A 27,186-nucleotide genomic window follows, 5' to 3' on the forward strand; every position below is an offset into this window, starting at 1 on the left:
AAAAGATACTTCTCTAAATAAACTGAACAATCTTTCTGTGTAGAGTTAGAACAACTACTGTGGGGATGACACTCTGGAATTTTGGCATTTAATGTCTCCCCACCGCCAACTCATAAAAGAATCATTCCTTGCCAGCTGACAAATGCAGCTCATATAAGTTTCCCAGGTTCTTAGATATGAGCAGTAATGGAAAATCACCAGATATTCAAGGAAAGTCTGTAGCATGAGTCTGACAGATAAGATAAACGGAGTAAATCAAGGTAAGTAGACAAGAAATAACAACAGCAACAAAGCTTCAAGTACCATCCACCCAGAATTTCATCCATTAAGCAAGAGTAGGATGTTATAGAAAATGAATAATCAGAGGATAAGAAAGACTATGGGTAATATAAAAATATGATTATCCAAAGAATAAAATTAGAAGTGTTGATAGATAAAGTCAAGGAATCCTTTGGAAGTAAAACAAAAAATATAAGTTAATTAAAATATGAATTTAAAGATTAAGAGAAGTGCCAAAGAATAATCTAGGAGTCCAACAGCTGGTTGGAAGAATACCAGAAACAGAGAAAGCAGAGCCTATAAGCAATCACTAAATTCCTCATAGGAAAAAAGATCCAGGTGCAAAGAGAGACAAGAGAACCTGGCAAGTGCCAAGCAGTAGAATGAAAAATATCTCTCATCTAACAGTAAAAAATGACCATCACCATCATCACCTCTGGCACAACCACTGTTACTAACACCGTTATCACCATGACCACCACCACCACCACCATTATCATTATCACCATTTATGATAGCATTGAGCATTTATTGAGCATTTACTATGCTCCAGCTAGTACCAAGTACTTTCAACATCTTAGCTTATTTAATCAGCACAGTAACACTTTATGCTGAAATTTCAGAGCACCAGGGATGAAGGAATGGTAGTGAAATATTCCAGAGAGGATAAAAGTCACACACAAATAAGTGAGAATATTACTGGCATCAGACTTTTCATCATCAATTTTGAATATTAGAAGGCAATGAGGAACCCATTCACAGGGAAATAATTTCAAATTCTGCATTCAGAGAAGCCATCAATCCAATGTGTGGACAGAATAAAACATTTTTAGACATTGAAGGACTCACAAACTCTTTCATCAGGAAGTCCCTTGAAGATGTGCTCAGGGATCTAGGAAAGAGATCAGACAGGATCAATGGCTCCTGAGGGGTTGCTTCCAGGATCAAATGGGCCTCATAGACTAGAGAGTGTGCTTAACAGTTTAAAAGAACTTGAAGATATGATAAAGGCAAAAAGAGATAGATAAAAAGAAAGACAACTTTACTCCAGGTTAAACAAATAGCTACATAAAGTCATTGTGCTAGTTTCTCAGTGCTAAAACAAATACCATACAATGGGTTGGGTGAAAAACAGGAATTTACTGGCTAATGGTTTCAGAGGCTAGAAAGCTTGCTTTCTCCCAGGGTCAGTATATTCTGGCTGTTCAGTAATCCTTGGGGTTCCTTGGCATTTCTGTCACATGGCAATGCACATGTGGCATCTTCCCCTTTCTCTTCCTGGTTCTGTTGACTTCTAGCTTCTGGCTGCTTCCCATGTATTCTCTTCTGTTTGAATTTCAACTCCACTTATAAAGGACTCCAGGAATCCAGATTAAAACTCACCCTGATTCAGTTGGGGCACACTTTGAAAAAGTAATATATTGAAGAGATCTATGGTTCCTCAACCATAAGAATGTGGGTCAAGATCAAGATGTCCAAACTAGGGTCTTCAGTTCAATCCACCACAGCCATGAACAAATAAATATGAATCCTAATATGAAATCAGTGTGTCTCAAGGGAAAGAATGGATCCTAGGTAATTGAGAAAGTCAGAAATAAAAAAAGTTTAAGGAGTTGGCATATGTTTCTTTCCTGCCATACACAAACATAGACACACAGACACACACATATGCATGCACACACAGACACATACACAAGCATACAGGAAAGGCATCTGGAGTCCCAGGATTAAAAAGAAAGAAAGAAAGAAAGAGAAGGACAACATTAAGTAGGCACTGTCCAAACATGAAGGCACTAGGATGCTGCATCTTTTGAACTATTGGTACAGTATGAGAAAAGAGAATCCATTGTTGAATATTTTAAGTTAAGTAAATTTTAATTTTAATCAAGATCTGGTAGCTTGGAGTTATGTATGCTAGAAAAACATGTTCTTAAACTTAATCTATTTCTGTGGGTATAAACCCTTGCAAATAGAACCTTTTGATGGAGTTACTTCAACTAAGGTATGACCCAGGATGGGTCTTAATCCTACTACTGAACACCTTATAGGGAAGGTCACACAACAAGAAAAAAAGCCACAGAGCAGCCAGAAGCCAAAAGTCAATGAAACCCAAGAGAAAGGAGAGGCCAGGAGAGGCCACTATCTGCATTGCCAAGTGACAGAGAAACCTACGGCCAAAGATCACCAGCAGCCAGACCCAGAATACCAGTCTTCAGGAAGAAAGCATCACTTTGATGATGGCTTGATAAGGACTTTTCAAATCCATGAGTCAGTAAATTCCCATTGTTTAAGCCAACCCATTGTATGGTGTTTTCTTAGCAGTGAGGAAACTAAAACAAACGGTGATGAAATATGTACCAACAAAAAGTTAAATGCCACCAATAGTCTTATACTATCGTGGTAATCTCACTTGCCTCACCATCCCTTTCTCTTCCCTTCAATCTCCAGAAGCAAAACCTTCCTATTTTTTTCAGCAATTCTTAATGGCATTTATTTCCAAATTTCTGAAAACCTTTTTTCATATTGCTATTTCTTGATTTACTCATTTTTGACAATATAAATTAACTTCTCATTATGACAAATGAGATTTCACTCTCATAGCTATTCCCACACCTGACATGTACTTCTTCCACCTGTTCCAACAGGTTCCTATGGCCTGTTGTTCCAACCCAACTTGGGTGTGTCTAGATCAGCTGCACAGCTGTTATCTAGGAATTTCCTAGACTGGATCCTATTTCCTGGATCCTATGCAGTGGTATGTTGGAGTAACTTCTTTCCAGTGCTCTAAAGCTGATTGTTAAATATTCAGGAGTTTTCTGAGCCACACTCTTAGCAGCCTAAATGGGAGTACTATACCACTACGATTCTGCAATGTTATTATCAGGGCATTTTGTGTGTGTGTGTGTGGCATCAATGATTCCATATCTTCTTCTTTATTTACTTTCTTTTTAGTGGAGTAGGTTTTATAGTATGTGGTAGAGAAAGATGCAAGGGAGGTAAATTTCTTGAGTCCTTACAAAATGTCTTTATTGTACTCTTACAACTTGATAGATAATTTGGCTGAATAGAGAATTCTAAGTTCTAAGTTCTCCAGGGAAACAGAAACAATGTAATTCAATATTATTGTAAGTATTATGAGACTTATTATAAGAATTGACTTATATGATTGTGGGAATTGGTAAGTCTAAATTTCATAAGGCAAGCTACAAGCTGGGAACTGCAATGAAGTTTTCAATGAATTCCCCATGAAAAGAAGGCTGACTAAAGTAGAGAGAGAACTTCTTTCTGACTGCTGAAATCATCAATTTTCTCTTTAAGGCCTTCAACTGATTGGATTATACACTTCATTGCTGAAGGTGATCTCCTTTGCCTACGGTAGATATAATAAGCCATAAATGCAGTTAACTTGCTGATGATTTAAATCCATGAAATATCCTCATAGTAACAATTAGGGCAGTGCTTGCTTTGCTGAACAACTGAACACCATAATTTAGCCAAGTTGACACACAAACACAACCATTGTGTAAGTTAAGAATTATTCTTCCTCGGATTTTTTAAGACATTGTTCTGTCGTCTTTTATCTGCCAATGTTACTGTTGAGAAGTCTGAAATCATTCTGTTTTCTGATCTTGCTCATTAACCTGTTTTGTTTTTCTCTCTTTGGAAGATTCTAAGGACCATCTCTTTTCTACTAGTTTCTGAAATTTTATGAGATATGCAATGGCATGCACTTTTGGTGGGCCTGTAAATCTGGTAATGCATGTCCTTTAGTTATGGGAACTTTTCTTGCATCCTTTCTTTAATATTTTCACCCTTACCCTTCCTCCAAGAAAATCTCACCTATCATTTTCTTTATTTTTCTTTGCAATTACTTCAGTTGATTGGGTATGATATGTCCTAGAATAATCCTTCAGTTGTCTTCCACCCCACCTTCAATTTCCTTCTCTTTTCTACTTTTTCATGGTATCGTTCATCATTCTGTTCAATTTTTCATTCCAGCTATCATAGTTTCAATTTCTAAGAGTTCTTTCTTTGTTCTCTAGGTATACATTTTAAAAAGCAACATCCCACTGGATTTCATTGAGCCCAGAGAAATATTTGATAAAGTGACTCAGGAAGAAAGCAAAGAAGACACGTCTTCTAAACAAAGAAATACTGCTTTCAGGTATGATCCCATTAGGAGATTATTCTATTCCTGCTTGTGCTGGTTTGAAGCCATTATGTATCCCCGAAAAGCATGTCTTTTTTCCTGATCCAATCTTGCAGGGGCAGCCATTTTTTTTAATCCTGATTCAATATTATAGGTTGGAAACCCTTTGATTAAATTGTTTCTAAGGAGATATGACACACCCACTTGTGGGTGAGAACTTTTGATTAGGTGGAGATTTGACTCTGCCCATTCAAAGTGGGTCTTAATTAGTTTCTGGAGTCCTTTAAAAGGGGAAACTCAGAGCCAACACTAGACCCAGATATTTGGAAATGCAGAAAGAAATGCCCCTGGGGAATCTGTTTGAAATCAGAAGCCAAAAGACCAGCAGATGCCAGCCACGCGGCTTTCTAGCTGACAGAAGTGTTCTGGAACCATTGGCTTTTCTTGAGTCAATGGGTCTCTCCCTGGATGCCTTAGTGTGAACATTTTTATGGCCTTAGAACTGTAAACTTGCAACTTAATAAAATCCCTTTTTAAAAGCCATTCTATTTCTGGTGTACATTCCAGCAGCTTTAGCAAACCAAAAGACTGCCCAAGTTAGTATTATCTACATATTGCCTGCTGTCACTGCACGGTGACTGATGAAGAAGCCAGTCTCTGGCCAGCATCAACAGGCCTTGTAGGCATATTTGTAAGTTGTGCATTGCAGAAGGGGGACCTCTTCCTCAGCTTTGGTATTGCTTGGCTCCATGCAGTGACAACTTAGGAACAGTGGTAGCTAACATTAGAGAAGTATTTTCAGTTAAAAATTAGTAATTAATGTCTGAACTTTGAGCAATTGCAGATCAAAACCCAAAATGTTGGGTTACTATCAAAAGTTATTTTATATGAAAATATTGGCTTCTGCTAAATCAGATGTGGTATGTAGAAGAAAGTAAAGGCAAGCTTAACTACAAGTTTTTTAAAATTTATTTATTAATTAAAAAGAAATTAAGAACAAACAAAAACATTAATGTATCATTCCGTTCTACATATATAATCAGTAATTCTCAGTATCATCACATAGTTGCATATTCATGTTTTTTAGAACATTTGTGTCAATTCAGAAAAAGAAATAAAAGACAACTGAAAAAGAAATAAAACGATAACAGAAAAAAAAGATTATACATGCCATACACCTTACCCCTCACTTTCATTTATCACTACCATTTCAAACTAAATTTATTTTAACATTTGTTCCCCCATTCCTTATTTTTATTCCATATGTTCTACTCGTCTGTTGACATGGTAGATAAAAGGAGCATCAGACACAAGGTTTTCACAATCACACAGTCATATTGTGAAAGCTGTATCATTATTTAATCATCATCAAGAAACATGGCTACTGGAACACAGCTCTACATTTTCAGGCAGTTCCCTCCAGCCTCTCTACTACATCTTGAATAACAAGGTGATATCTACTTAATGTGCAAAAGTAACCTCCTGTATAACCTCTGACTCTGTTTGGAATCTCTCAGCCATTGACACTTTGTCTCATTTCACTCTTCCCCCTTTTGGTCGAGAAGGTTTTCTCAATCCTTTGATGCTGAGTCTCAGCTCATTCTAGGGTTTTTCTTAATCCCTTGATGCTGAGTCTCAGCTCATTCCAGGATTTCTGTCCCACATTGCCAGGAAGGTCCACACCCCTGGGAGTCATGTCCCACGTAGACAGGGGAGGGTGGTGAGTTTACTTGTCGTGTTGGCTGGAGAGAGAGGCCACATCTGAGCAACAAGAGAGGCACTCTTGGGGGTGACTCTTAGGCCTAAATTTTAAGTAGACTTGACCTATCCTTTGTGGGGTTAAGTTTCATATGAACAAACTCCAAGACTGGGGACTCAGCCTATAGCTTTGGTTGTCCACACTGCTTGTGAGAATATCAAGAATTCAACTTGGGGAAGTTGAATTTCTCCCCATTCTCACCATTCCCCGAAGGGGGCTTTGCAAATACTTTTCCACTCACTGGTCAAATCACTCTGGGATTCATCAGGGCATCACATGGACAAACCAACAAAATCTCATGTCCTACCCAAGATTCACCAAGTACTTGTGGCGTTCAATCAAGCTATCAACATAAGTTACATTAGGAGATGCACTTAACTACAAGTTTTTAACAGAAAAGCATCTCTAATAGCAGATTTTGCTAAGGATTTCACTCTCCCCTTGATGAGGAAGAGAGATTGGGATTAACCTCAGAATTGTATCATATCTAAATCAGAGCTTTTAGAAGATACAGTCATGGGAAATTAATTGCATACATCATAACTGTGCATAAATAATTCTACAATCTGAGTTCATCATTTTCAAAGGGTTTTTGTTATCTTTATATAGTCCCAATTATTTATTAGCTACTATTTATTGATTTTCTTCTAAATGCTACTCTGCACTCTCTCATTACATGTATACAAACACATATCTCACTATATATTTAAAATATTTATAAATTACTTCATTTTATGCTTTAAGAAACTGAGAAACCTATCAAAAGCAAAATGCTTGCCTAAGGGCACAGAGTGCGTAAGCATAGAACTGATAGTCAAACCAAACTGACTTTAGCATCTATGATCTCTGTACCAGAGCTGATAAGTATCTCCCTCCTCCTTACAAAGGTGTCAAGCCAGGTAAGTTGCAGACTTAGGGGACATCCAGCAATGAGGGACTTTTCATCTCTGGAGGGATGGAAGGAAGTTTAAAAACAGAGCAATCTTCTCTTCTGCAAGTTTAAGAGCAGCAATGTCATGCAGCAACGTGAAATCTCTTTAGCCACAACCCTAGCCGTTTTCATTATTTACAGGTTCTCTTTATTTCTTGGAAAAAGTTGGGGAGATGGAGATTATTTCCATCTCAGGTCAAGTTGCTTACAGACCTATTAAGCATTGCTTGGGTTTGGGGTGGTCTTTGACGGGAGATTCTTAGACGGTAACACAATGCTGCTAAGTCAGCAAAGACATCGCCCATCCTTAACACAGAATGCAAGAGAAAGCCCTAAGGAGCAGGAGAGAAATGGGTCTCAGAACCCTGAAAAAGTCTTGCACAAGTGAACTCTTACTCATCTGCTACTTATTGGGGAGATTACGGCCTTTAGGTGAAATACATCAACTTTAACTGTCAAGTTGTGTCAGTACATAGGTGAATTTATTTAAAAATTCAACCCATGAATTACTATAGAGCTCTTAAGATGTGTTTGAGTGACTGTGAAAACCATGTGACTGATACTCCCTTTATCCAGTGTATGGACAGGTGAGTAAGAAAAAAAAAAAAACAAACAGAAAATAAATTAACAATGGGAGGGTGATGAAGGGTATGTGATGTTTTGGGCATTCTTTTTTATTTTAAATTTTTATTCTTATTTTTATTTTTTTGAGTAAAGAAAATGTTAAAAAATTGATTGTGATGATGAATACACAGCTATTTGATGATACCGTATTTGCTGATTGTACACTTTGGATGATTACATAGTATGTGAATATATAATAGATTGCAATAAAAATCAATCCAGTGGGGGCAATGCGACGGTGGCTCAGTGGTAGAATTCTTACCTGCCATGCCAGAGACCCAGGTTCAGTTTCCAGTGCCTGCCCATGCAAAAAAAAAAAAAAAAAAAAAAAAAAAAATCAATCAAGTGAGAGAAATGAACAGATGTAGAAGGCAAAAGATAAAGTGAGGGTACGAAGTTTTGTTTATGGGATAAAATAGCACAGAATGGAAGCAGAGAGAGAGAGAAGAAATAAAAATGAAAGAGGAGGAAGAAATGGAGAGAAAGAATATGGGGGAAGAAGAAAAAAAAAGAGAAATTTCTGAAAAAAAAGGAAAACAGAGCAGAATGGTAAATGGACAAGATCCCACAGCAGAAAACTAAAGTGCAGCCGCTGACACATGCCTCTGCACCTCTGCGTGGCTGCAGCCCTCCGTATTCCAGTCTGCTCAGCTCTTCCCAGCTCTTTTGGCTCTCAAGATTGTTTAAAATATAACAACGTTCTGACCTCAAGATTTTCCTATAAAAATAATTTGGCTGATGGAAAGAAACATGGGACTGGGTCTAAACATTCTCACTTTGACACAGGACTGTGGGAAAATGAGAGGCCAGGGACGTGGAAACAGACTGAGACGATAGCCAGATGGAAAATACATAATGAGTATACCAGAAAACATTCAGATGCAAAATATTTATATAAGTCTCAGCAAAATGGAACTAGGCTAAGGAAAGCAGAGAGAAGGCACTTTCAACCAAGTAACATTTCATAAGTGGTTGTTTTATTTCTAAGTAAAATTACTTTTTTCTTCGTAGGCTCCATGATACATGATAAAGAAAATGTGGACATCATCTTTATTTTTCTTTAATACTTACTCCAAATGAAATAGGAAAGTAGCAATTCTCATTGCTTTTTGAAGAGCCAGACAAAGCTGTTTCTAATTTGGATTGAGAGCTTCTCTGTGACTCAGGTGATGGCATCAACTCAGGCTACTTCTCTATTTGACAATGTCAGTAGCCAGCATGGGGGTTCTCTGACACAAGTTGCTTTTGTAGCTGCTACCCACACACATACCCCTCAACTCATCTGGTACTGCCTGTCCCTGTGCCAGCGGGAAATGGAGGAGAAGTTCCTGCCTTTGCCACATCTTTCCTGTAGTCAGACTCCCCTGGAGAGCAACTCTTGATTGCTCTCCCACAGGGTGATATTGCACATCCAACTGTATTGCCAATGACTGCCTTTACGTTACTCCTGGCAACTGCATGCGTTCATTATCTCAGCAAACGTCTGTTGGCCAGCTGCTCTGGGAGAGAAACTGTCTTTGGGTAGGGAATAATATTCAATTTGAGTAATGTGTGGCCCCTGATCTCAAGGTGCTCAGAGTCCACTGGGACTGGGCCAACTATAAACAAATAATTGAAAGGAAATGAAAAGTAGGGCCAAAATACTGTTTGTGGAGGAGAAGGTTAGGGAAGGCTTTGTGAAGTGGCACATCACTCAGGCCTTGGAAGATGAGGAGGTAGAAGCAGGTGGGAGGGGGAAAGATGGCGGCCATGCCACACACGAAGTCACAGGGGCGTTAGAGAGTCTAGTGAGGCATATCCAGGAGACATCCATATTGCAGAGGGAGACGGTGGTGGTGGCAAGGAACCGAGGCTGAGGCTGGGTAGCCAGCAGGGCTCCGACGGCCACCACTCTCTATTTTCTTATTAGATCTTCCACGTTCTCTGGTCACTTAAGAAAGTGGAACAGATGAACCCCCAAGGCGCAGCCCAAATCACTGCTAAGGAAAGGCTCCATCCACATGCAAGGTGAGCCATCCCTGAGGCTGCCATGCAAGGCCACAGTTCCCATTCCATCTACTCTGAGGTTCAAGCAGCCTGTCCTAGGGGAGCCTGTGGGAAGGAACTGGCAGCCAGGGTTCCTCAGCCTCAGGGAAGGGGGACCGGACACAATCAACCCACAAGGGGCAGAGTCTCTGAAGACAGTGGAGGAGAATCGGAGTGAAGTTGACCAGTCAGTATTCAAATTCATGCCTGAGACTTACACAGGTAAGGAGGCCGCGAGTCCCAGCAGGAGCCCTTCTCTCAGTCTCGGAAGCTTTCAACGTAGGTGACAAGCTCCATCTCTCCACCAGCTGTGTCCTTGCCATTTGCCAGAGTCTGCCACTTGGCTTTGCCGGTACAAGGCTCTACATTTTGGTGGTAGGGTCTTGTCCCCTGGCTGAGCCACATGGCTTTGATGGAGTTGAGAACTACACTGGAAGTTGTATTTGGAAAGAACTGATGTCCACCATGAGGGGATGAAAGCGATATGCCAGTGGGATATTGCTGCTCCTGTGACATTGTCTATACCCAGGCTGGAGAACCCAGGAACTTTGGGTTTTGGTGTTCATTAGATAAGCTGATGTCTAAGTGTTTTTCAACCCTGACTGCACATGAGAGGACCTGGGAGGTGCTGACAAGTATCAATGTTAGGGCTCCAGCCAGAACAATTAAATCTGGGGGTGGGAGAGAGGTGTGTGCATTTGTGTTTATAGAATCTCCCCAGGAGATGTGAACATGCAGCCAGGTTTGAAAACTACTGTGTAGATAATTTTAGTGATAAGAAAGGTCTGGGCCAGTTATCAGCATACAGATCAGCCTGTGCCAACTCAGGGGCCAAGTGTAGAGGGTCAGGTAAGCTCAGAAAGATTCACCTCTCTTAAGTCTTCAGGCCAAGGTAACAAGCAGCTAGTTACCTCTATAAGAAGGATAATGTGTCAAGGAGAAAAAAATAAGGTTCGACCCAAAAGATGATATATATACAGATAAATTCGTCCTTGAGAACCTGAGAACCTGAGCCAGTCAGGTTCTCGGGCCAAAGAGACTACAGACAAAGCTGTACTCAATCCATCTGAAGCTCTGGGGATGCCCTGGCATGTATAGGGTTTGTGTCCTGGGGTGGTCAAGTGTTGAGTGGCACCATGGAAATTTCTAGAAGCCTCTTGCTAAAACAGACACAAACTTGGACCTGCTTGAGACCCATCGCTCTGCCTTACCAGGTAGGTCCTATCCCACAAGGAGCTGAACACCTAGAGAAAAGGGACTCTTGAAGTGGTGGTGGTGGTGATGGTAGGGTAGGAGGGGAAGGAAAGGGTTCACACTTGGGTTATATGTGGTTAGATATTGGCAAACGTGGAACATTTTAAGCTACTGGAGATTTTTTATGGCATTGCATGGACATTGATAAAAAAGTTAAATTTCATGTGAGAGAATATTGAATGAGAATACAATTAGGGCAGAGATTTCTACTGTGTTGGAGACAGAACTGAGAAGTGCTGAGTCAAAAATATCCCTGAATAACCAAAATAGATTCTGTCTGCCTCTGCGGACAATTGCCCAACAGCTGTGGCTCCTGGGTGGGTGTCCCAACCCCTCACAAAGAGGTCATTTATTTGCTCTTCTTAAATTCACTTAAAAAAAAAAGCTTTCTGTGACTTTCCAGCTCAAAGAAGGTCAGGAGCAACAAATTTAAAATGAAGAGAAGAACTGATGCTGGAAAGAGCAGGAAGGCTGGAGGGAGAAAATAATTCTGAGTGTGGACTCAGGCTCTGGGGCCATTGAGGTTAGAGGCCCAGAGCCCCTCAGCTACTTACAGCTTGGAAGGTGGTCATTCCAGCAGAGCCAGCACCTTCTGTGGGCTCAAAGGCTGACTCCGAGATGTTGTACAATGTGTGGGTACATCAGGCAGACCCAGACTGGTCCCTAGCCAGAGGTGTCCTCATAAGGAAATTGACTGCACCTCCATTTTCTCACTATAGAATGTTATGCCATTTTGAAACTGTTGTGCACCCCAGAAAAACCATGTCCTTCAATCCTCATTCAATATTGCTGGGTGCGGTCTTTTTGATTATTCCCATGGAGATGTGACCCACCCAATTATGAGTGCTAACTTTTGATTAGATGGTTTCCATGGAGATGTGTCTCTACCCATTCAAGGTGGGGTTGCTTCCTGGAGTCCTTTAAGAGGGAACCATTTTAGGAAAAGCTTTAGTACTGACAGAGCCCACATAGCCAAAGACCTTTGGAGATGCTGAAGGAAAATGCCGGGGAAGCCTTATGAAATGAGGAGAGAAAGCTAGCACACGTCACCATGTGTCTTTCCAGCTGATATAGGTGTTCTGTACTCACGGGCCTTTTTTGAATCAAAGTATCTTTCCCTGGATGCCTTAGTTTGGACATTTTTACAGCTGTAGAACTGTAAACTTGCAATTTAATAAATTCCCCTTTTTAAAAGCCATCCTGTTTCTGGTATATGCATTCTGGCAGCTTAATAAACTAAAAAAAAATAGGGATGCTAGTGTTTTGCTAAGATTAAATACAGAACAACAGAACTACCTTCCTTAGCTATGAATGGTTATTTTGGTCATTAAGGAGCCGTTGAAGGAAGATGCCTTTAAGCTCAGTGCATGTGTATGGATTTCCATACAAAGGGTTTAAAACTAAATGAATAAACTTGGCATTTTAAGCAGTAGCCCATCAGCTATTCAGAGAGGTTGAATTTTCCATGGGTGCTGGACACAGTGAAGTTTTAGTGCAATACTCCTAAGATTTTAATATCACTTTACTTTTACACAAAGAAAAAAAACCTGAGCTATTTTGGAGAGCTTAACACTAACACTGGGTCATTTTATTGTGTGACTGGTCCCTTTCACCTGTCCACCCATTTGAAATAGGGAAATCTTATTTATTCCTATTACTGAATGATTTTCATCAATATGCAATGTAAGTAATGATGCTTAAAATTGAGTTTGAATCATTGAAATATTTTTATGAAACACGACAGCCATAAATGGCATAGTGATGCTAAGTAACTCATGTAGCTGGTGGGCTGCTTATTGCTGCATCTCTGCTTTTTAGATTGACCACTGCTAGGAGACAGGACCTTCAAAACCAGAGACCTAAGGAAGGAATTAGAGAAGAGCCTTATTCTAAAATATATTCAAAGCCCATTAAAAGTTGCTATGAGACTTTGCTTAGGGAATCTCAATGTCAATTACAATAAAATTCGTAGCTGCTAAACTACAAACACTCCATCTTGACTAAATTAAAATCTTCAAAGCAAATGCTTTATAGTAAACATAAAAAGATAGTCTTTAAATAGCACAAGAACTAAAATTTGTGAGGGTAAGCCTCCCCTAAATGGATGATATTGCATATATTGACAAGAACACCACAACACATTTTTTCTTAAAAATGCTTCCACTTTAACTTCAAAGAATAAGAATGTGAAGTATATAACCTGATAATTGCGATAAATGTAAAAAGGATGTTTTCCCTCAATGATTATCAAAGATGTTTGATCAAAAATTTTTTTTTGTTATGAAATTTAACTTATAGACACACACACACAAAAAGCAACAATTTTCAAAGTACATTTTAACAAGTAGTTACAGAACAGTTTTCAAAGTTTGCCATGGGTTACCATTCACATTTTTAGGGTTTTCCTTCTAGCTGCTCCAAAACACTGGAAGCTAAAAGAAGTTTCAATATAATAATTCAGCAGTCATTCTCCTTTGTTAAATCGTATCTTCTGTTATAACTCTTCCTTCTCCTTTGATCCTACTCCCAATCCATAGATGTCTTTGGGCAATGTCCAGTCCACATTTTTCATGTTGAAAGGGGTGTCAACAATATAGAACAAGGGGCTGGAATTAGTTGATGCTCTTGGAGAGGCTGCCACCTCTGGGTTTCAGGACTTATCTGACCTAGGAACCCTCTGGAGCTTATAGGTTTCGGGAAGTAAACTTAGAACATGAAACTTTTGTAGAGTCTCAGTTAGAGCCCTAGGTGTTCTTTAGGCTTAACAGGAAAGACGTGAGTTGGGGATATAGCAAACCATGGCAGGCAGCAATATCTAGATGAAGCTTGCATAAGAATACCCCAGAATAGCTGCTTGACACCATTTGAATTCTCTTAACCACCGATAACTTATTTTGTTGCATTTCTTTACCCCTTTTACTTCAGAAGGCACATGGTACCAGAGGCAGGCTCCACACTGGAAGTCATGTCCCCTGATGTTGGGGAAACTTTCACCCCTGTGTGTTATATCCAACATACAAGGGAAGGTATTAATTTTCCTTACAGAGTTGGGCTTAGAGAGAGAGAGGGAAATTTGATTTTAAACCTATTTATTTAATAATCCTAAAATAATTTTTCCAATTCTGATGATATTAATGTGAAATGATTCATCTTGATGAATAAGTGGTTATGTTGCAACTTGTAGCAATTATATTATATATAATTCAATGTGGTGATAAGTTTCAAAAACCATAAAAATATTTTATACTACTTGACCCAGTAATCCAAATACCAAGTACTTATCATTAGGAAATATTTCAAAAGAGAGAATAGTTTAGAATCTCTGATAATGCTCATTGTGCTATTTTATGCTAGGGGAAAGAGAACAATCATTTATAGCATCCATGAGCCAGATCTGACCTTCTTACCATTTTGGTAAAGTTTTAATGGAACATAGCCCCACTCATTTATGTGCTGTCAACAGTGGCAGTGAATAGCTATGACAGAGACCGTACGTCTCTCAAAGCTGAAAAATATTTACTATCTGGTTCATTATATTCATTACAGAGTATTGACTTTTTTTTTTCCCAGAGTTTAGGACTTTCAATTTGTCCCAAAGTCACTGAAGCAAAAATCATGATAAGACATTCTGCTCTCCTTTACAACCCCCAATGGAAAAAAATATCCATAGGAAAAAAATGGTTTTGTACAGGGGATGAAGCTTAATATAAATTCAAAACTTACAGATAAGGGTTAGCTCTATTACTCATCTTTTTTAAAAGTTTCAGGCAGGCCACGGTGGCTCAGCAGGTAAGAGCGCTTGCCTGCCATGCCCGAGGACCCGGGTTCGATTCCCGGTGCCTGCCCATGTTAAAACAAAAAAAAAAGGTTTCTATGAATATCCAGTCAAAACCAACAGGGCATCTCCCTTGAAAAGTTATCTATATGCTAGTTCCAAGTAGACCACAGGACCATTTACTGTCTTGGAATGTCCTCAAAAAGCTCTGTTATTGATCAGGTAACAGTAAAAACCCCAGAGTCCTTTCTTTCAAATGGAAGAGGGATAGACAGTCAGGGACAGAAGAACTATTCAAACTTAGTCTTCTTTCCTTGTGGCTTGTGGTCTCCCCCTCCTCTAGAGTATTGACTTTTTACAATCTTATATTATGATACCACTCCCTATTCATTACATTTTTCATTTATATCCCTCTGTAAATCTTAAATTTAATCCTAAGCATTTTATCTTTTTCTAATGTTGTGAATAGAACACCTTTGTAAAATTGTATTTTCTTACTGATAATTGCAGAGATTTGAAAAGCTTTTGATTTCCAAATATTTTATAATATATTTAACCACCCTCTGAATTCTCTTGATCGACCAGTTAATCTTGACTCTAAATGTTTTTTAGGTAGATAATCATATTATCTGGAAGTATTAACATAATATTTTGCACCCGCACTTCTTATATTTACCCTTCATTTTTCTTGTCTTCTTTAGTCAGCTAATACTTCTAATTGATTAATAGTTAATAGTGGTGGTGGTGAGCCTAATTCCATTAATTCTAAAATGTCCTTGATATAATAGCTATTCGGAATCCAAGGGCCTGAAGACAATCCTAAAAACCCAAATTACAAAGAATTTTATATCCCATTAAAAAATCCTTCCTGAAGATAGTTCAGATGTTCATGCTCTGCCTGGAATTCCTTGTCTGCTGTACTTGGGTGTCTTGGGGAAATCATAGATTCTTTTTCTCCTCCCTTGTTATGGTCAGTGGGGTTTTGGCTGCAATACTTAAACATTTTTCTCTTGAGGCACATAAAGACAAGTGTGACAAATAAAAATTTCAAAAGCTAAACAAAATGAACCAAACAAAAATGTTATGTTAAAAGGAGTGGTATCAACACAAAGGAGTAAAACCTGGGCTTTCGGAAACAGATACGGATTTTGTCCTGCCTCCTATTAGCTCAGTGATACTGAGCCGAGTGCCTCTGAGTCTCAGTTTTCTCCACTGTAAAATGGGAACTATACTGAGTTGTAGAGTTGTTGTGAGAAGTAGAAATAATTCACAGGTAGGTATGTAATTAACATTGAAAAAAAACCCACACTTTTTTCAGCCATTTGGGGGGAAGTTCTCTTGGACGCTCAAGATAGGATCACTCTGTGAAATCACGAACTGACTGAGGAGACGCACAGGTCATTGCTGGTGACCATGCAAGTGGTTTCTCTTTCAGATTATTTTCCTTACAGCCATGCAAACCTACAACCAATATCTTGAGAGCAATTATAATCCAAGTTCTTTGGCTATAGTAAACAGTCTCTTGCCTTGCTACAGCCTAATCTTGCCCATTCATTTTTAGTGGGCTACTGCAATGCAAGCCACCCCCCCCCCCATTCTCCTAGGTAAGCACAGGACAGTTGTGAAAATAACCAGAGGTCACTGAATGGGACCTGAACCAAGTCCTATGAGTAGCTATTTTGCTCTGGAAGCTTCATAGAGCAGGTTTCATGTCAGCATTCATTTCTGACAATGCTGTCACCTCTTCTCACCCCATTATCTAAACCCCTTCTTCATCCCGCTGTATGACTGAGGCCCCATCCATTTAATCTCTGCCAGAATTCTCCTCAACAGGGCACATTGCTTCCGGTGATAAAGAGATTAAACAACATTGTGTCCCTGTTTAAGAAGGAAGGTGCTCCTTGGGCTTTCCATCACTGAGACAAGGAAGCAGAGCTTGGTTAGATGAAATGCAAGGACACTGGCCCTGGGGTGAGAGGCTGTGGGGTAGCAGCTAGCTTGCCAACTGGGATTTGAACAAGTCCTTTGACTCTTGACACTCAAAAGATCTAACCTGAGAAAGGCGAGAGTGTACCAAATTAGTTGTATTGTAAAAATAATGGAGTTTCTGTAATATTCCTTCTCATGGGATATTTTTCCATCAATATTGGACTAAATTATTTTATTTAATTTCCTAAAGGTCAGTGTGTTTTTATAAACCTTATAAATTATTTGCACTTAATGAGTAAGTGCAACTCACTCACAACTTCTATCGTCTTTCAATGATGGTTTTTAATATGGAAACTATTAAATTCTTTAAAACTGCCAAATTTTCTCACAAATTAAAACAAGGAAGCAAGAAATGTCTTACTAGTGTTGCAGCTCTTTTAAAATTTGTCTAGCAGGTTTTCTGGCTTTAGCTGGGAAACCCTTATTAAAAAAAAAAAGAAATGTCTTACTTTGTCAAAATAGAGAAAGTCTTTGAAAGTGTCCACACTTTGTTATGTGTTCATATGTATTGGGAATAAGTGTTAAAGTGGGCAAAATATTTTTCTCCTCTCCAGTTATATAATCTTCACAATTACCCAAAAAGGTAAAGCCACATAGAGTAGTGCCTCTGCCAGACATAAACCCATGCATCTGTGGTCATTTGATTTACAGTGGTACCAAGACAACTCAGTAGGGAAAGAGGGTTTTGTCTACAATTGTTTTACAGCATTCCTTCAACTGGATATCCATGCACAAGAAATGAAGTTGGACTCCTACCATCTACTATATGCAAAAGTTTATTCAAAATGATCAAAGATCACATAGATTAGTGAAAGAGCTGTAGCTATAAAACTCTTCGAAGAAAAACATAGGTGTAAATCTTTATGACATTGGATGAGGCAATGGTTCTTGGAATATGACACCAAAAGTACAAGCAACAAACGAAAAAATAGATCAATTGGACTTCCTCAAAATTAAAAACTTTTGTGCATCAAAGTACACTATCGAGAAAGCAAAAAGAAAATCAACAGAATGGGAAAAAATATTTGCAAATCATATATCTGATAAGGATCTAGTATCCAGTATGTATAAAGAATGCTTACAATTCGGCAATAAAAAGACAACTCAATGAAAAAGTGGACCAAGGACTTGAACAGACAATTTTCCAAAAACAAAATACAAATGGCAATAAGCACATGAAAAGAGTCATTAGTGAAGTGTAAATTAAAAAATTACCACAAGATATCACTTACACCTTCTAGGATGCCTACAACCAAAAAGACAGACAATAGCAAGTGTTGGTAAGGATGCGGTGTAACCGGAATCCTCATATAGTGATGGTGGGACTACCAAATGGTACATCCACTTTAGAAAATGGTTTGGTGTTTCTTCAAAGAGTTAAAAGTAAGATTGTCATATGACTCAACAATTCCACTCCTAATTATACATCCAAGAGAATTGAAAATATGTGCTCACATAATATCTTGTATATGAATGTTTATAGCGGTATTATTCACAATAGTCAAAAAGTGGAAATAAATCAAATGTCCATCATCAAATGATTGGATAAACAAAATGTTATATTCATACAATGAAGTATTATTCAGCTGTAAAAAGGAATGGAAGGTAATGGTGGCGCAGTGGCAGAGTTCTCGCCTGCCATGCCAGAGACCTGGGTTCGCTTCCCGGTGCCTGCCCATGTAAGTAAATAAATAAATAAATAAATAAATAAATAAATAAATAAATTTTAAAATATAGACAAAAAGGAATGGAGTCCTGATATATGCTAAAATATGAATGAACCTTGAAAGCACTATAGTAATTGAACAAAACCAGGCACAAAAGATCACATATTGTGTGATCCCATTTACATAGATGTTTAATAGAGTCAAATCTATAGGGATAGTAGTTTAGAGGTTGGCAGAATCTGAGTGGTGGGGATGGGAATATCTGCTGATGGATTCAGGGTTTTGTTTTAGAATGCCAAAAATATTCTAGAATTAGATAATAATGATGGTTGCACAATTATTTTGCGAATGTTCTAAAGACCACTGAATTGCAGTTAGAAAAAAGTGCCTGGATCCCAAACAGCACCTGATAAGTGTTTGCAATTATTACTATTGTTATTATTATTATTAAATGTTGTTATTAACCAAAGTTTACACATGAAGAATAGTCTGAAGGACAGGTGCCTCACCTATGGACACCCAGTTGTGGGCAGGACTGAAATTCAAGTTGGATCACAGTCAATTTCAAAACCCGTGGGCTTAAAACCAAAACATCTTGCTTCTCTCCTGGATTCTTATCTCCCAAAATTATCAGTAATTTCTGACCCAGAAGGAACATGGGAAGTAATATGCTGAGTTAAGAAATATACCTGAAAGCCGAAGCTGTTCCCAGCAGCCTAGAAGATAGCTTTGCGACCCGTTCTATACTTCTCACGGAATCAGTCAGTTAGGACAGAGGGAAAAAAAGGTCACGTGAGCTAAAAACTTGGTTTCAGCAAGTTATTTTCCAGCATTGTATAGATATTTAATAAATCTTTTGAAATAAATAATAATGCTATAATTTCTTACTAAAAAAAGAGTATAACTGATGAAAACACAATCCTTATTTGTTCTACAGGGAGATGAAGTGTTCGCATCAACATCTTTGACTATATGATTTAACCTTATGACGTGTCTTCAGAAAGCATCATGGAACATGTATCCATTTAAAATGCATCCTAATTTGTTTGGTCACTCATATCGATAGATGTTTTAGGTTGTTTCAAATTCTTTTTTTAAATAAGCAATTCTTCAATGAGCATCATTGTGTACTCTGATTTGCCAGCTTAGAAGACATATTCCATTTCAAATCTTGTCCATTTTTCTTTCTTTCTTTTTTTTTTCACTTTAAAACATAATTGTATTAAAAAAGAGTGCAAAAAAAAAATCCACAACAAACAAAATATCAGCATTTGAAATCCAGGTGAGATCTGACCCTCCACTTGCATGACCTTGCCTCTCTTGCCTCACCCTAATGCCAGCCCTGGTGACATCACCCTTAAATACTTCAGGACATGTCTCTTAGGAATAAGATCATACTTCCACATAGCCACACACACACCTGTGAAAACTAATGCCCTAAAGCACATTATAGCTGTTTTTTTTTTTCTAACCAGGATTCAAGAAGATTGTTTACACATTGCTTTAAATTGTTCTGTCTTTTTAGCATCATATTCTTTTTTTAAATTTATTTTATTCATTAAACATACCAACATACAAACACAAACATTCTTACCATATGATCATTCCATTCTACATATATAATCAGTAATTGACAATATCATCACATAGTTATATATTCATCATCATGATCATTTCTTAGATCATTTGCATCAATTCAGAAAAAGAAATAAAAAGAGAACAGAAAAAAATTCATACATACCATACCCCTTACCCCTCCCTTTCATTGATAACTAGCATTTCAATCTACTAAATTTATTTTAACATTTGTTCCCCTATTATTTTATTTTTAATCCATATATTTTACTCATCTGTTGATAAGGTAGATAAAAGGAGCAGTCACAATCACACAGTCACATTGTGAAAGCTATATCATTATACAATCATCTTCAGGAAACATGGCTACTGGACCACAGCTCTATATTTTCAGGCAGTTCCCTCCAGTTTCTCCAGTATACCTTAACTAAAAAGGAGGTATCTTTATTATGTGTAAGAATAATCTCCAATATAACCTCTCAACTCTGTTTGGAATCTCTCAGCCATTGATACTTTATTTTGGCTCATTTTTTTTGCTCTTCCCCCTGCCCATTTTCTTAGTCTTGCTCTGGCCACTCTATACTGACCAATCTCAAACCACTTGCTCTCCCATGGCTGATTGAAGGGACTCTTAGTACTCACTCTTCAAATGTAAGTGACCTGTGTGAGTGTGTAAACCTTCTGTCTGATGCTACTTTTGTCCCTGGTATGGACAGATGAGTAAAAAAAAAAATAGGATAAAAAAATAAATAAAAATAGGGGGGACAAAGGGTAAAATGAATTGGGTAGATGGAAATACTAGTGGTCAATGACAGGGAGGGGTAAGGGATATGCGATGTGTGAGTTTTTTAATTTTTATTTTTTTTCTGGAGCGATGCAAATGTTCTAAAAAATGATCATGGTGTGAATACAAGCTGTATGATGATATTGTGAGCCACTGATTGTACACCATGTATGGGATGTATGTGTGTGAAGATTTCTCAATTAAAAACAAAAAAGTGAATCGCCAGGGATGGAAAAGGTCTCTTTGTATACCCAGCATCCCCTTACCCCAAACCAATTGAAGTTCCATCTTAGGGACACCAGTGACGGTGACAGTGAGTGTTTGGGAGCTTAGTTAAGTTTTGCTTATTTTTCATTTTTAACTGTCATATTGTATAGTATAGCATATATGCAAAGCAAAGAAATGAAAAAAGCAGTAGTTTTCAAAGCCCTCTTCAACAAGTAGTTGCAGAACAGATCCCAGAGTTTTGTCATGGGCTACCATACAGTCTTCTCATATTTTTCCTTCTAGTTGCTCCAGAATATAGGAGGCTAGTGGCTTAAATACTTGTTTATCATCACAATCGACCTTTTTCCTTTCTTTTCTTTTTGTGAAAAATAACATATATACAAGAAAGCAATAAATTTCAAAGCATAGCACCGCAATTAGTTGTAGAACATATTTCAGAGTTTGACATGGGTTACAGTTCCACAATTCTAGGTTTTTACTCTAGCTGTTCTAAAATACTGGAGACTAAAAAGGATTTCAATTTAATGATTCAGCATTCATATACATTTGTTAAATCCTATCTTCTCTGCATAATTTCATCATCACCTTTGATCTTTCCATTCCTCTCTTTAGGGGTGTTTGGGCTATGGCAATTCTAAATTATTCATATTGGAAGGATCTGTCATTAATATGGGGTAGGGAGATGGAACAATGCGATACTCTGGAGAGGCTGGGCTAGGTTTCAGGACTTATCTGGACCAGGGACCCATCTGGAGGTTGTAGGTTTCTGGAACATTATTCTAGCACATGGATCCCTTGCAGAATCTTATATATAGGCCTAGGTGTTCTTTAGGATTGGCTGGAATGGTCCTGGTTGGGGGTTGGCAGGTTATGATAGGTAGCAAGGTCTAACTGAAGCTTGTATGAGAGCAACCTCCAGAGTAGCCTCTCTACTCTATTTGAACTCTCTCTGCCACTGATACTTTATTAATTACACTTCTTTCCCCCCTTTTGGTCAGTAAAGAATTGTTGATCCCATGATACCAGGTATGGATTCATCTCTGGGAGTCCTCTCCCATGTCACCAGGGAGACTTTCACCCCTGGGTGTTATGTCCCATGTAAGGGGGAGGGCAATGATTTTCGCTTGCAGAGTTGGGCTTAGAGAGAGTGAGGCCACATCTGAGCAACAAAAGAGGTCCTCCAGAAGTAACTCTTAGGCATACCTATAGGCAAATGTCTGTCTGTGTCTAATGTCTGTTAGACACAATGTCTAAATGTCTGTTACTTTAAGCTCTTCTGGGTATATACCAAGTAGTGATATTGCTGGGTCATACGGAAACTCCATATTTAGTTTCCTAAGGAACCACCGAACAGACTTCCATAGTGTCTGCACCATTATACATTCCCACCAGCAGTGCATAAGTGTCCCAATTTCTCTATATTCTCTTCAACATTTATAGTTTCCTGTTTGCTTAATAGCAGCCATTCTTATAGGTGTGAGGTGGTATCTCATTGTAGTCTTGATCTGCATTTCCCTTATAGCCAATGAAAATGAGCATCTTTTCATGTGCTTTTGAGCTATCTGTATTTGCTCTTCAGAAAAAGGCCTATTCATCTCTATTGCCCATTTTATAATTATGTTGTTTGTTCTTTTGTTGTTGAATTGTATGATTTATCTGTATATAGGAAATCAAACCTTTGTCTGATATGTGGTTTCCAAATATTTTCTCCCATTGAGTTGACTGCCTCTTCACTTTTTTGACAAAGTCTTTCGAAATGCAGAAGCATTTGATTTTGAGGAGTTCCCATTTATCTAGTTTTTTTTTTTTTTGCTTCTGCTTTGGGTATAAAGTTTAGGAAGCTACCTCTTCTTACTAGGTCTTGAAGATGTTTCCTACATTTTCTTCTAGAAGCTTTATGGTGCTGGTTCTTACATTTACATGTTTGATCCACTTTGAGTTAATTTTTGTGTAGTGTATAAGATAATGGTCCTGTTTCATTTTTGGTTATTGATATCCAGTTCTTCCATGCCCAATTTTTGAAAAGATTATTTTGTCCCAGTTCAGAGAATTTGGGGCCTTGTCAAAAATCAGTTGACCATTGTCATGGTTAGGGACATGTGTCAACTTGGCCAAGTTGTGGTACCTGTTTATCTGATTGAGCAAGTGCTGGCCTGTCTGTTACAATGAGGACATTTCATAGAATTAGATCATGATCACGTCAGCTGCATCCACAGCTGATTTCATCTGTAATCAGCCAAAGGGGAGTGTCTTCTACAATGAGTGATGCTTAATCTAATCACGGGAAGCCTTTTAAGGAGGACTCAGAGGAGACAGGCTCCATTCCTGCTTTGGCTGGTCAGCCTCTCCCGTGGAGTTCATCCAGACCATCCATTGGAGTTGTCAGCTTCACAGCCTGCTCTGTGAATTTTGGACTCTGTGTTCCTGTGATCACGTGAGACACTTTTATAAATTTTATATTTGCAAGTGTTCCCTGTTGATTCTGTTTCTCTAGAGAACCCTAACTAATACAGCCGTAGATTTGGTGGTCTTTCTGTACTCTCGATTTGATTCCATTGTTCAATGCTTCTATCTTTGTGCCAGTACCATGCTGTTTTGACCACTGTGGCTTTATAATAGGTTTTAAAGTCAAGGAGTGTTAATCCTCTAACTTTGTTCTTCTCTTTTAGGATGCTTTTAGCTATTCACAGTGACTTTCCCTTCCAGATGAATTTGGTAATTAGCTTTTCCAAATCTTCAAAGTACGTTGTTGGAATTTTGATTGGTACTGTGTTGAATCTGTAGAATAATTGGGGTAAAATTGACATTTTAACTATATTGCCTTCCTATCCATGAGCAGGGAATGTCTTTCCACCTATTTAGATCTTTGATTTCTTTTAGCAATGTTATGTAGTTTTCTTTGTACAAGTCCTTTATGTCCCTAGTTAAGTTCATTCCTAAGTACTTAATTCTTTAGTTGCTATTTTGAATGGAATTTTTTCCTTAACTGACTCTTCAGCTGTGTCATTGCTTGTGTGTAGAAATGTTACTGATTTTTGCACATTAATTTTATATCCCACCACCTTGCTGAATTTGTTAGTTCAAGTAACTTTGCTGTGGATTTCTCAGAATCTTCCAAGTATAGTATCACATCATCTGCAAATAATGAGAGTTTTACTTCTTCCTTTACAATTTGGATGCCTTTTATTGCTTTCTCCTGCCTGGCTGCTCTGGCTAGAACTTCTAGTACAATGTTGAATAATAGTGATGAGAGTGGGCATCCTTGTCTTGTTCCTGATCTTAGAGGGAAAGCTTTCAGTCTCTCTCCATTGAGTATGATGCTGGCTATCAGTTTCTCATATATTCCCTTTATCATATTGCAGTAGTTACCTTTGATTCCTATTCTTTATAGTGTTTTTATCGGAAAAGGATGCTGAATTTTGTTGAATGCTTTTTCAGCATCAATGGAGATGACCATGTGATTTTTCCCTTTCGATTTGTTAATGTGCTGTATTACATTAATTGATTTTCTTGTGTTGAACCATCCTTGCAATCCTGGTATAAACTCCACTTGGCTATGGTGTATAATTCTTTAAACATGTTGTTGGATTCAATTTGCTAATATTTTATTGAGAATTTTTGCATCTATGTTCATTAGAGAGATTGGCTTGTAGTTTTCCTTTCTTATAGCATCTTTACCTGGTTTGGGTATTAAAATGATATTAGTTTCATAAAATGAGTTAGATAGTGTTCCTTTTTCCTCAGTTCTTTAGAAAAGTTTGAGCAGGATTGGTGTTAGTTCTTTTTGGAATGTTTGATAAAATTTCCCTGTGAAGCCATCTGGCCCTGGGCTTTCCTTTGTAGGAAGATTTTTGATGACTGCTTGAATTTCTTTCCTTGTGATTGGTTTGTTGAGATCCTCTATGTCTTCCTGAGTCAGTGTACCTTGTTTGTGTATCTCTAGGAATTTGTCCATTTCATCTAAGTTGTCTATCTTGTTGGCATATAATTGTTCATAGTATCCTCTTATGATTTCTTTTATTTCTTCAGGTTCTGTGGTAATGCACCCCTTCTCATTTCTGATTTATTTATTTGTATCCTCTCTCTTTTTTTCTTTGTCAGTCCTTGCTAGTGAACCATCAATTTTATTGATTTTCTCAAAGAATCAACTTCTAGTTTTATTGATTTTTTCTATCATTGTGTTTTTCTCCCATTCATTTATCTGTGCTTTAATCTTTGTTATTTCTCTTCTTCTATTTGCTTTGGGATTAGTTTGTTGCTCTTTCTCAAGTTCCTCCAAGTGCACTGTTAAGTCCTTGATTTTTTCTTTTCTTTTTTAATTTAAGCATTTAGGGCAATAAATTTCCCTCTCAGTGCAGCCTTTGCTGCATTCCATAAATTTTGATAAGTTTTATTCTCATTTTCATTCATCTCCAGATAGCTACTGATTTCTCTAGCAATTTCTTCTTTGACCCCCTGGTTGTTTAAGAGTGTGTTATTTAATCTCCTTGTATTTGTGAATATTCTCCTTCTTTGTTGGTTATTGATATTCAGCTTCATCCCATTGTGATCAGAGAAAGTACTTTGAATGATTTCAGTGTTTTTAAATTTATAAAGACCTGTTTTGTGCCCCAACATATGATCTATCTTAGAGAATGTTCCATGAGCAATAGAGAAGAATGTATACCCTTGTGCTTTGGGGTGCAATGACCCCACACATATATGTCTGTTAGGTCTAATACCTTTATCAAGTTATTTAACTTCTCTATTTCCTTGTTGATCTTCTGTCTGGTTGTTCAATCTATAGAGGAGAGTGGTGCATTGAAGTCTCCTACTATTATTGTTGAAACATGTATCACTCCCAGTTTTGCCAATGTCTGTCTCATGTACTTTGGAGCTTCTTGATTGGGAGCACAAAAATTTATGATTGTTATATCTTCTTGGTGAATTAACCCTTTAATCAGTAGATAGTGTCCTTCTTTGTCTCTTATGATGTCTTTACATTTAAAGTCAGTTTGTCCAATACGGTATATTGTATAGCTACTCCTGATTTCTTTTGGTTACAACTTGCATGGAAAATCTTTTTCCATCCTTTCACTTTCAATCTATGATGAGTCTCTTGTAAATAGCGTATAGCTGGATTATGGTTCCTAATCCATTCTGCCAATCTGTTTCTTTTAATTGGTAAATTTAATCTCTTAATATTCAAAGTTATTACTTGTCATGGTTAGGGACAGGTGTCAACTTGGCCAAGTTGTGATACCTGTTCATCTGATTGGGCAAGCGCTGGCCTGTCTGTTGCAATGAGGCCATTTCATAGGATTAGGTCATGATCACGTCAGCTACATCCACAGCTGATTCCATTTGAAATCAGCCAAAGGGGAGTGTCTTCTGCAATTAGTGATGCTAAATCCAATCATGGGAAGCCTTTTAAGGAGGACTCAGAGGAGACAGGTTCCATTCCTGCTTTGGCTGGTGAGCCTCTCCTGTGGAGTTCATCCAGGCCATCCATCGGAGTCATCGGCTTCGCAGCCTGCCCTGTGGATTTTGGATTCTGCGTTCTTACGGTCACGTGAGACACTTTCATAAATTTTATATTTGCAAGTGTTCCCTGTTGATTCTGTTTCTCTAGAGAACCCTAACTAATGCATCTTGGTACCGAGAGTGGAGTCTTAAGGAACAGAATCTTAAAAATGGGTTTTTATGAATGGTTTTCTACTCTGACTGGGCTCAGAGACACTAAGGACTCTGATTCCCGTAATCAGAATGACGCTCCCAACCCATGGACTGAGTTGGCAAAGGAGATAGTCAAAATATCATCATTCGATTCTCCTAATGCTTCGCTTGTACGAAGCCAGACCCTGGGGGATAATGTTTTTGACACCTTTACAGAGTTTTGTAGAAATAAGAGTTATAGAGATGTTGGTTGGTTGTTGTTAGATACACTGTCTACATTAAAGGGTGAAAGGGATGGGCTTAAGGCTTCAAACAAGAAGCTTAAGTGCCGTCTGAAAGATGTAGAGGTTTCTATGGGTATCCTGAAGGAAAATTTTATTTCCTGTAGCCGTAGACTTGAGATCTCTGAAAATCAGACTCAGAATCTTATTGTTAGAGTAGCGACTTTACAACGTAAACTGAAATCTCAGTCTTGCATGGTGTCTGCCATT

General features: G+C 38.1%; 1 long non-coding RNA gene and 1 other non-coding gene across 3 annotated transcripts in view; both read left to right on the forward strand.

Moving 5' to 3' along the window:
• The first annotated feature begins 3,372 nt into the window (after positions 1-3,372).
• The window catches only part of LOC143684807 (uncharacterized), a 61,068-nt gene continuing 37,254 nt past the window's right edge, over positions 3,373-27,186 (forward strand). Inside the window, exons 1-2 of one of the 2 annotated variants that reach the window (XR_013176181.1) lie at positions 3,373-3,404; positions 4,323-4,444. This is a non-coding gene — a long non-coding RNA (uncharacterized LOC143684807). Of the gene's footprint in view, positions 3,636-4,322; positions 4,445-27,186 lie in introns of both variants that reach the window. The other variant, XR_013176182.1, reaches the window with a different exon arrangement.
• LOC143653649 (U7 small nuclear RNA) lies at positions 17,148-17,209 on the forward strand. Its single transcript, XR_013161441.1, has one exon. It is a non-coding gene; the product is annotated as a U7 small nuclear RNA (small nuclear RNA).

The sequence above is a fragment of the Tamandua tetradactyla genome, chromosome 1 (genome assembly GCF_023851605.1).
Source record: "Tamandua tetradactyla isolate mTamTet1 chromosome 1, mTamTet1.pri, whole genome shotgun sequence".
Classification (NCBI taxonomy): domain Eukaryota; kingdom Metazoa; phylum Chordata; class Mammalia; order Pilosa; family Myrmecophagidae; genus Tamandua; species Tamandua tetradactyla.